The sequence below is a fragment of the Rutidosis leptorrhynchoides genome, chromosome 4, assembly GCF_046630445.1.
Source record: "Rutidosis leptorrhynchoides isolate AG116_Rl617_1_P2 chromosome 4, CSIRO_AGI_Rlap_v1, whole genome shotgun sequence".
NCBI lineage: Eukaryota > Viridiplantae > Streptophyta > Magnoliopsida > Asterales > Asteraceae > Rutidosis > Rutidosis leptorrhynchoides.
Window position 1 is genome coordinate 136,906,151 of NC_092336.1, and position 8,555 is coordinate 136,914,705.

General features: G+C 31.8%; 1 non-coding gene across 1 annotated transcript; it reads right to left on the minus strand.

Moving 5' to 3' along the window:
• Positions 1–5,914: 5,914 nt before the first annotated feature.
• On the minus strand, positions 5,915–6,021 carry LOC139846089 (small nucleolar RNA R71). The gene has a single exon (XR_011758834.1). It is a non-coding gene; the product is annotated as a small nucleolar RNA R71 (small nucleolar RNA).
• Positions 6,022–8,555: the final 2,534 nt, after the last annotated feature.

The following is an 8,555-nucleotide window of genomic DNA, read 5'->3' on the forward strand; positions in this document are numbered from 1 at the left end:
GATTCCAAATAATATCTTTAAAATGAGCTAATGCACAGCGGAAGATTTCTTTAATACTTGAGAATAAACATGCTTTAAAGTGTCATCCAAAAGGTTGGTGAGTTTATTAGTTTATCATAATCATTCATTTCCATCATTTTAATAGACCACAAGAATTTCATTTCCAGTTCTCATAAATATATGTCGCATGCATAGAGACAATAATCATTCATATGGTGAACACCTGGTAACCGACATTAACAAGATGCGTATAAGAATATCCCCTATCATTCCGGGAAATCCTTCGGACATGATAAAAACGAATTCGAAGTACTAAAGTATCCGGTACTTTGGATGGGGTTCGTTAGGCCCAATAGATCTATCTTTAGGATTCGCATCAATTAGTAGATCGGTTTACTAATTCTTAGGCTACCAAGCAAAAGGGGCATATTCGGCTTCGATCATTCACCCATATAATGTAGTTTTAATTACTTGTGTCTATTTCGTAAAACAGTTATAAAAGCGCATGTATTCTCAGTCCCAAAAATATATATTGCAAAAGCATTTAAAAAGGGAGCAAATGAAACTCACCAACCTTTTGGTTGACACTTTAAAGCATGTTTATTCTCAGGTATTAAAGAAATCTTCCGCTGTGCATTAGCTCATTTTAAAGATATTATTTGGAATCATTCATGGCATATTTCAAAAGACGTTGCATTCAAGTCGTTGAGTTCAGTAAAGATTATGATTAAGTAAATGACAGATTAGATCATTTATAGATAGATATTATGAAATGGTATGCATGCCTGTCAACTTTCGATGAAATGAAAGTTTGTCTTTTAAAACGAATGCAATGTTTGTAAAATGTATCATATAGAGGTCAAATACCTCGCGATGTAATCATATGTTATTGTATTCGTTCTTATGGATTAGGACGGGTCTTTACAACTAGCAAAAACGATAATAAGAAAAATAAGAATTTAACAAGGTTATATGTAATCAAAGTGATTACTTTAATCCTCGGCCAAACAAAGAGTTTTCTTATTATTAAAATTCGTAAGTATAATTTTTCGGTTACATATGGGGGTATTTATAGCCTAAAACGAGTTAGAATCGCGATGCAATGAGGAGTCCTAGTCAAAATCCAATTTTAGCCTGTCAGGTCAATCTCCCGATAGGGGACACTTTCTCCCAATACGGGAAGTAGTTCTGACCAACTCTCCCTAATTCTCCCTATATGAAAGCCATCTCCCTATGCGGGAAACTTTCTCCCTATTTAGGAGACTTTCAGCTGCACCAATTTTTGACATGTTTAACTCGACTTTGCACTCCAATAATCTCCCACTCGAAGAGACATTATACAAATCCCAAATTTTACCTGACTTCATCCCACGGAAACAACCCGGACTGCCAATTACACCTCCTTTTGATATCACCGGATTTGCACCCAAATCACGTTGCACTTTACTCGTTAACCCATGAGCAAGTAAAGTCATTTGACACTAAAAATACCGCTGAGCTATAATTCAATCTTTATGTTACTAGCTTGGGACCAAGAACTACTATTTGGATATGTCACCTATCTCCTTAGTTTAGGAGATAACGAGTCATTTGAGCCCGACCCAATCTCCCTCATTGCCCAAGCAATCCACCCGTACACAATATCATCCACCCGATTAATCTTCCCAACAAAGTATAAACCGTCGGTAGAACAAACATGTGGATAACACCATCAAGGCAGCCATGTGAGAACACAATCACACCCTTGATCTTCCACATAATCACCTTTGCTTTCACCATTGGAATACTGACCACATACATGCACACGAATTCTGATAATGCTGAAAACAAACATATATTTCATAGCATTATCCCTCAAGAAAGACAAGCTTTTAGTTGCAATTGTTCTATTTACAAGTGATATTCGTTTAAATAATAAAAGGTGAAGACAAAAGACAGATTCGACGAATTGAAGACGCAAACGACCAAAAAGTTCAAAAGTACAAAATACAATCAAAGAGGTTCCAATTATTGATAATAAACGTCTCAAAATTACAAGAGTACAAGAAGCAAAACACAAAGTACAAGATATTAAATTGTACGCAAGGACGTTCGAAAATCCGGAACCTGGACCAAAGTCAACTCTCAACGCTCGACGCAACGGACTAAAAATTACAAGTTAACTATGCACATAAATAAAATATAATATTTAAATAATTCTTATAATTATTTATATATTATATTATTATTTATAAACGTCGACAAATAAGAAAACAAAGAATTTTGAGTTGATACCTACCACCATGCGATCGCATGGCCTGGAGGCACAAAAGCCATGCGATCGCATGGCCCTGAAATCCAGGCCTGGTCCTATAAATTCGCGTGTTTTGGCTCAGTTTATATATCATATATCCATCTCTCTATCTATACGTAAATATATTTATATTTATATTATAATTTTAATTTTAATTTTAAATTCTAATAATAAGGGTATGTTAGCGAATGTTGTAAGGGTGTAAGTCGAAATTCTTTCCGTGTAACGCTACGCTATTTTTAATCACTGTAAGTTATGGTTAATGTTATTTTTAATTTAATGTCTCGTAGCTAAGTTATTATTATGCTTATTTAAGACAAAGTAATCATGATGTTGGGCTGAAAATATTAAAATTTGGTAATTGGGCTTTGTACCATAATTGGGGTTTGGACAAAAGAATGACACTTGTGGAAATTAGACTATGGGCTATTAATGGGCTTTATATTTGTTTAACTAAATGATAGTTTGTTAATTTTAATATAAAGATTTACAATTGGACGTACCTATAAATAACCACATACACTCGATCGGACATGATGGGCGGAATATTTATATGTACGAATAATCGTTCATTTAACCGGACACGGGAATGGATTAATAGTCTATGGAATTATTAAAACAGGGGTAAAATTATGTACAAGGATACTTGGCATAATTGTTAACAAAGTATTAAAACCTTGGGTTACACGCAGTCGATATCCTGGTGTAATTATTAAACAAAGTATTAAAACCTTGTTACAGTTTAAGTCCCCAATTAGTTGGAATATTTGACTTCGGATATAATGATAATTTGACGAGGACACTCGCACTTTATATTTATGACTGATGGACTGTTATGGAAAAAACCAGACGGACATATTAAATAATCCAGGACAAAGAACAATTAACCCATGGGAATAAACTAAAAATCACCACGTCAAACATCATGATTATGGAAGTTTAAATAAGCATAATTCTTTTATTTTCATATTTAATTGCACTTCTAATTATCGCACTTTTATTTATTGTCATTGTATTTAATTGCACTTTTAATTATCGTACTTTTTAATTATCGCACTTTTATTTATCGCAATTTCATTATCGTTATTTATTTTACGCTTTAAATTAAGTCTTTTATTTATTTATTATTTTACATTAGGTTTTAACTGCGACTAAAGTTTTAAAAATCGACAAACCGGTCATTAAACGGTAAAAACCCCCTTTTTATAATAATAATATTACTTATAAATATATATATATATATATATATATATATATATATATATATATATATATATATATATATATATATATATATATATATATATATTGTTTTTTTTATAAATTAAAACTAATATAGCGTTAAGCTTGTTTAAGTGTATCCCTGTGGAACGAACTGGACTTACTAAAAACTACACTACTGTACGATTAGGTACACTGCCTATAAGTGTTGTAGCAAGGTTTAGGTATATCCATTCTATAAATAAATAAATATCTTGTGTAAAATTGTATCATATTTAATAGTATTTCGTTATAAAAATAATACTATTTCCTAGTACACCTCGCACACATCAAGTATTTTTGGCGCCGCTGCCGGGGAACAATTCTGCTTAAACGCCGGAAGCGCAACGCTATATATAAAAAAAAGATTTTTATTAATTTTTAGTTTACTTTTATAAAAATACGTTTTTGTAAAAATACGTTTTAATATATTCAAAAATATAAAAAGAAAAACAAAATTTAAGTATTTTTAAGAGTTTGTTAAATATATAAGTTTTATAAAGTTTCTTTATTTTTATTTTGTAAAAATATAAGTTTTATTTAATTTATATAAATATATTATATAAATATCTAAAACAGAAAAAAAATATATATATATATATAATAAAAACTACTCGGCCCGTACTGTAGCAGCCCAGACTGTGGCCCGTAACCCTAGCTCATGCGATCGCATGAGCCCGAAGGCAAATACTCATGCGATCGCATGAGAGTGTCTGACACGCCACAGTTAACCCTAAAACTGCAATCATTACGGAGTATTATTATTAATTATAATTAATTTAAAACCCTAATTAGGTTTTACTTATTTTATTATTTAAGTTTTAGTTTTATTATTTAATTTGTATTATTTTAAGTTTAATTAGTTTAATTAAATTATAAAATTAATAGTTTTATAAAATAAATAATATAAAAATAATATTTTTATAAAAATTGTACTTTTTACAACTTTAAGTATATTTTTATATTTTTTCTCTTTTTATTCGTGTTAGCGTAATATTTGTATTTTTCGCTCGTATTTAGTTTTAAGTCATAGTTTTTGCCATAGTTATTTTTATTTCTAGATTTTTAGGCTTTGCCGTAAAATCCCTTAAGTGCTTTTTCTTTAGACTAAGATTTAGGTGCTTTAGAATTTTGCGATGTTTTTTTTAAAGTTTTAGTACCTTTTTAAGTAATTGCCATTTGGGATATAATTTTTCTTTTAAGCTTTAATACCTTTAGACGCAACTTTTAATTCTTAGTTTTTAGTTCCTTTTTAAGTTTCGACGCGCTACTTTCTTATTTTTATTTTTCGACGCCTATTATTTTTTTTCGACGTTCTTCGTCGCGCTCTTTTTCTTTCTTATTTCTCGACATTCTACTTTTTAGGACATAGAATTTTTCTATTTCTTCTCTCTAAATTTCTTTAAACTTTAACGAAAAATTATTTTAAGTGGTTAAACTGATAGACATCAAAATTTTCTGGTTCGTAGTAATAGTTGGATTTGTACGTGGACCGGGTTATTGGAGCCAAACAGTACTCAATTATATTGAGACCAAACGAATCATGCCCCTCTGCTGCATCTTTTGGCTATTCAAAATGTGGGCAAAATCAGAAAAGTCTATTAATTTGATAACTTATATAATTTTTCTTATTTTTATAACTAATAGGATATTCAGTTAATGCACTGAGCAAAACGTTCACCACCTTTTGTACGTTCACCACCTGTAACTCGATCAAGACATCTAGCAAATATTGTCGCCGTTGATTTTTCTTTAAAATCGTCATCCAGTCGACCAAGTACTCCAATTTAAATTTCCAATAATCCATTTTTTGAACCCGACCTCACAATTGAGAATCCGGAGAATATTCAGGGACGATTCATAGATCCTGAACCACTAATCTTTCCTCCGGAACCACCAATCATTCAAACGGAGATTGTCGAGGAACGAACCATTAAATCAGAATCCTCTAGTGATTCAGATTCAACAAATTCAACTATGGAGAATCTGGAACCTCTAAGTATGGAAGACCGAATGAGAGCTAAACGCACTGGCCAAGGTCACGCAATTACTCAACCTGACATTAATGCGCCAGATTATGAAATCAAAGGACAAATTCTACACATGGTAACTAATCAATGCCAATTTAGTGGTGCGCCGAAGGAAGATCCAAATGAACATCTTCGTACCTTTAATAGGATCTGCACTCTATTTAAAATAAGAGAAGTGGAGGATGAACAGATATATCTCATGTTATTTCCCTGGACTTTAAAGGGAGAAGTCAAAGATAGGTTAAAATCGTTACCTGAAGGGGCGATTGATACATGGGACGTTTTAGTTGAAAATTTTCTTAAATAATTCTTTCAGGCATCTAAAGCCGTGAGACTTCAAGGAGAAATTGTTACATTCACACAAAAGCCAAATGAAACTTTATATGAGGCATGGACAAGATTTGGAAAGTTATTAAGAGGATGTCCGCAACATGGTTTAGACACCTGTCAAATAGTACAAATATTCTACCAAGGATGCGACATCACAACAAGAAAAGACATAGACATAGCAGTTGGTGGTTCCATTATGAAGAAAACAGCAACTGATGCTTACAAAATTATTGATAACACTGCTTCCCACTCACATGAGTGGCACCAAGAAAAAGATATCGTTAGATCATCTAAAGCAGCTAGAGCCGATTCTAGCCATGACTTAGATTCCATTTCGGCAAAGATAGATGATGTCGAGAGACGAATGGAAAAGATGACTAAAGATATCCACTCAATACGAATTAGTTGTGAGCAGTGTGGAGGACCACATTTGACAAAAGATTGTCTCAGTATTGAATTAACAATGGAACAAAGAGAGAATGTTTCATACATAAACCAAAGGCCTGGAAATAATTATCAGAATAATTATCAACCGCCAAGACCGATCTATAATCAAAACCAGAATTATAACCGAAATGTTCCATACAACAACCAACAAGGTCCTAGTAATCAACAAGTATCCAATAATACTTACAATCAGTAAAGACCTAATTTTCAAAACAAACCACCACAAACCGATGATAAAAAGCCGAATCTAGAAGATATGATCTCGAAGCTAGTTGATTCTCAAACTCAGTTTTTCACATCTCAAAAACAAACCAATGAACAAAATGCTCAAGCATTTAGAAATCAACAAGCTTCTATTCAAAATTTGGAACAAGAAGTAAGTAACCTAGCAAGGTTAATAGGTGAAAGAAAACCGGGAAGTCTACCTAGTGATACAAATGCTAACCCTCGGAATGAAACAGCTAAAGCCATTACCACGAGAAGTGGTATTACACTTAAACCACCTGAAATGCCTGTAATTTCTGATGAAGCTATTCCTACTCCACAAGAACCACAACCTGAGCAAGATAAGAAAAAAGAACCGGTAGTTAAAAAGGTTAATGAAGATAACACAGTTAAGGCTAAACCTTATGTTAAACCATACCAACCACCACTTCCTTACCCGAGTAAAATGAGAAAAGAGAGACTTGAAGCCGAGCAATCCAAATTCTTGGATATGTTTAAACAGATAAATATAAATCTTCCTTTCATTGATGTGATTTCAGGAATGCCTAGATATGCTAAATTTTTGAAAGATCTAATCACAAATAGAAAGAAAATGGAAGAACTCTCGGCTATTACTATGAATGCTAATTGTTCTGCAGTGCTGTTGAATAAGATACCAGAAAAATTATCTGATCCAGGAAGTTTCACAATTCCATGTTTTCTGGGTAGTCTTAGTTCAATAGAAGCATTGGCAGATTTAGGTGCTAGTATAAATTTAATGTCGTATTCACTATACGCTAAACTAGACCTTGGAGAATTGAAACCAACACGAATAAGCATATAACTAGCCGATCGATCAGTAAAATATCCTAGAGGGATAATGGAGAACATGCTAGTTAAAGTTGGTACTTTAGTATTTTCGGTAGATTTTGTTATTCTAGATATGGAAGAAAATTCTCGAGTTCCTCTCATATTAGGAAGACCATTCTTAAACACGGCCAAAGCAATAATAGACGTGTTTGGTAAGAAATTGACCCTAAGTATAGAGGACGGGAGTGTTACCTTTTCTGTTGATAGAGCAATGCAACAACCGCAATCTGCAGATGATACATGTTATTATATTCAAACTATAGAATCACATGCAGAATTGTTAGAAGAATTTCCAGAATTACAAGGTACAGGAGAATGTTCTTTAGGAGAAGGAACTGAACCAATTGATGAAACTGAAATGTTAGCTACACTTATGGCTAATGGATATGAACCAACAACAGAAGAAATTCAAATGCTAAAAGAAGAAGACAGATATCGATATAAATCATCGATAGAAGAACCACCGACATTAGAGTTAAAGCCACTTCCAAACCATTTGGAATACGCTTATTTACATGGTGAATCTGAATTACCTGTTGATGCGTTGAAACAGTACCTTTATTTATGAACGGATTTGAGTTGTTTTGTTACACGAATTGATTTATTGTATATATGGTATTTTAATGAATTTAGGTTGGTTTCAAACATATATAGGCAACTAGTCCTATCCGTGTAGTTTAGTTTGTTGGTAAATCCGGTTCGTTCCACAGGGAGACAGTGTTCAAATTATATTTTTTTTATAGTCTTTGAAGTTAAACTTATTTAAAGGGAGTTTTGGATTAGGAATTTACAATACTACATAATAATAATAAAATATAACTTAATCGTAACTTAATTAAATTACTTATTAATTTATACGAATACATTATTTATAATTATTAACTTAAAAGTGAATTAATTGAAATTATACTAATAAGTTTATTACTAAATGATAATTAATAAAATAATAACTTTTAATAAAACTAATTGATTAGAATTTTGTTTTGAGCCGTTATAATATAAATTTATATAAATTAACTACATAACAAGTTTTAATTAATTTAAAATAGGAATTATAATAATTAACTAATTATAAACTAATTACTTAAAATTAATAATAAAGCTTTTAAATTAAAACCTTG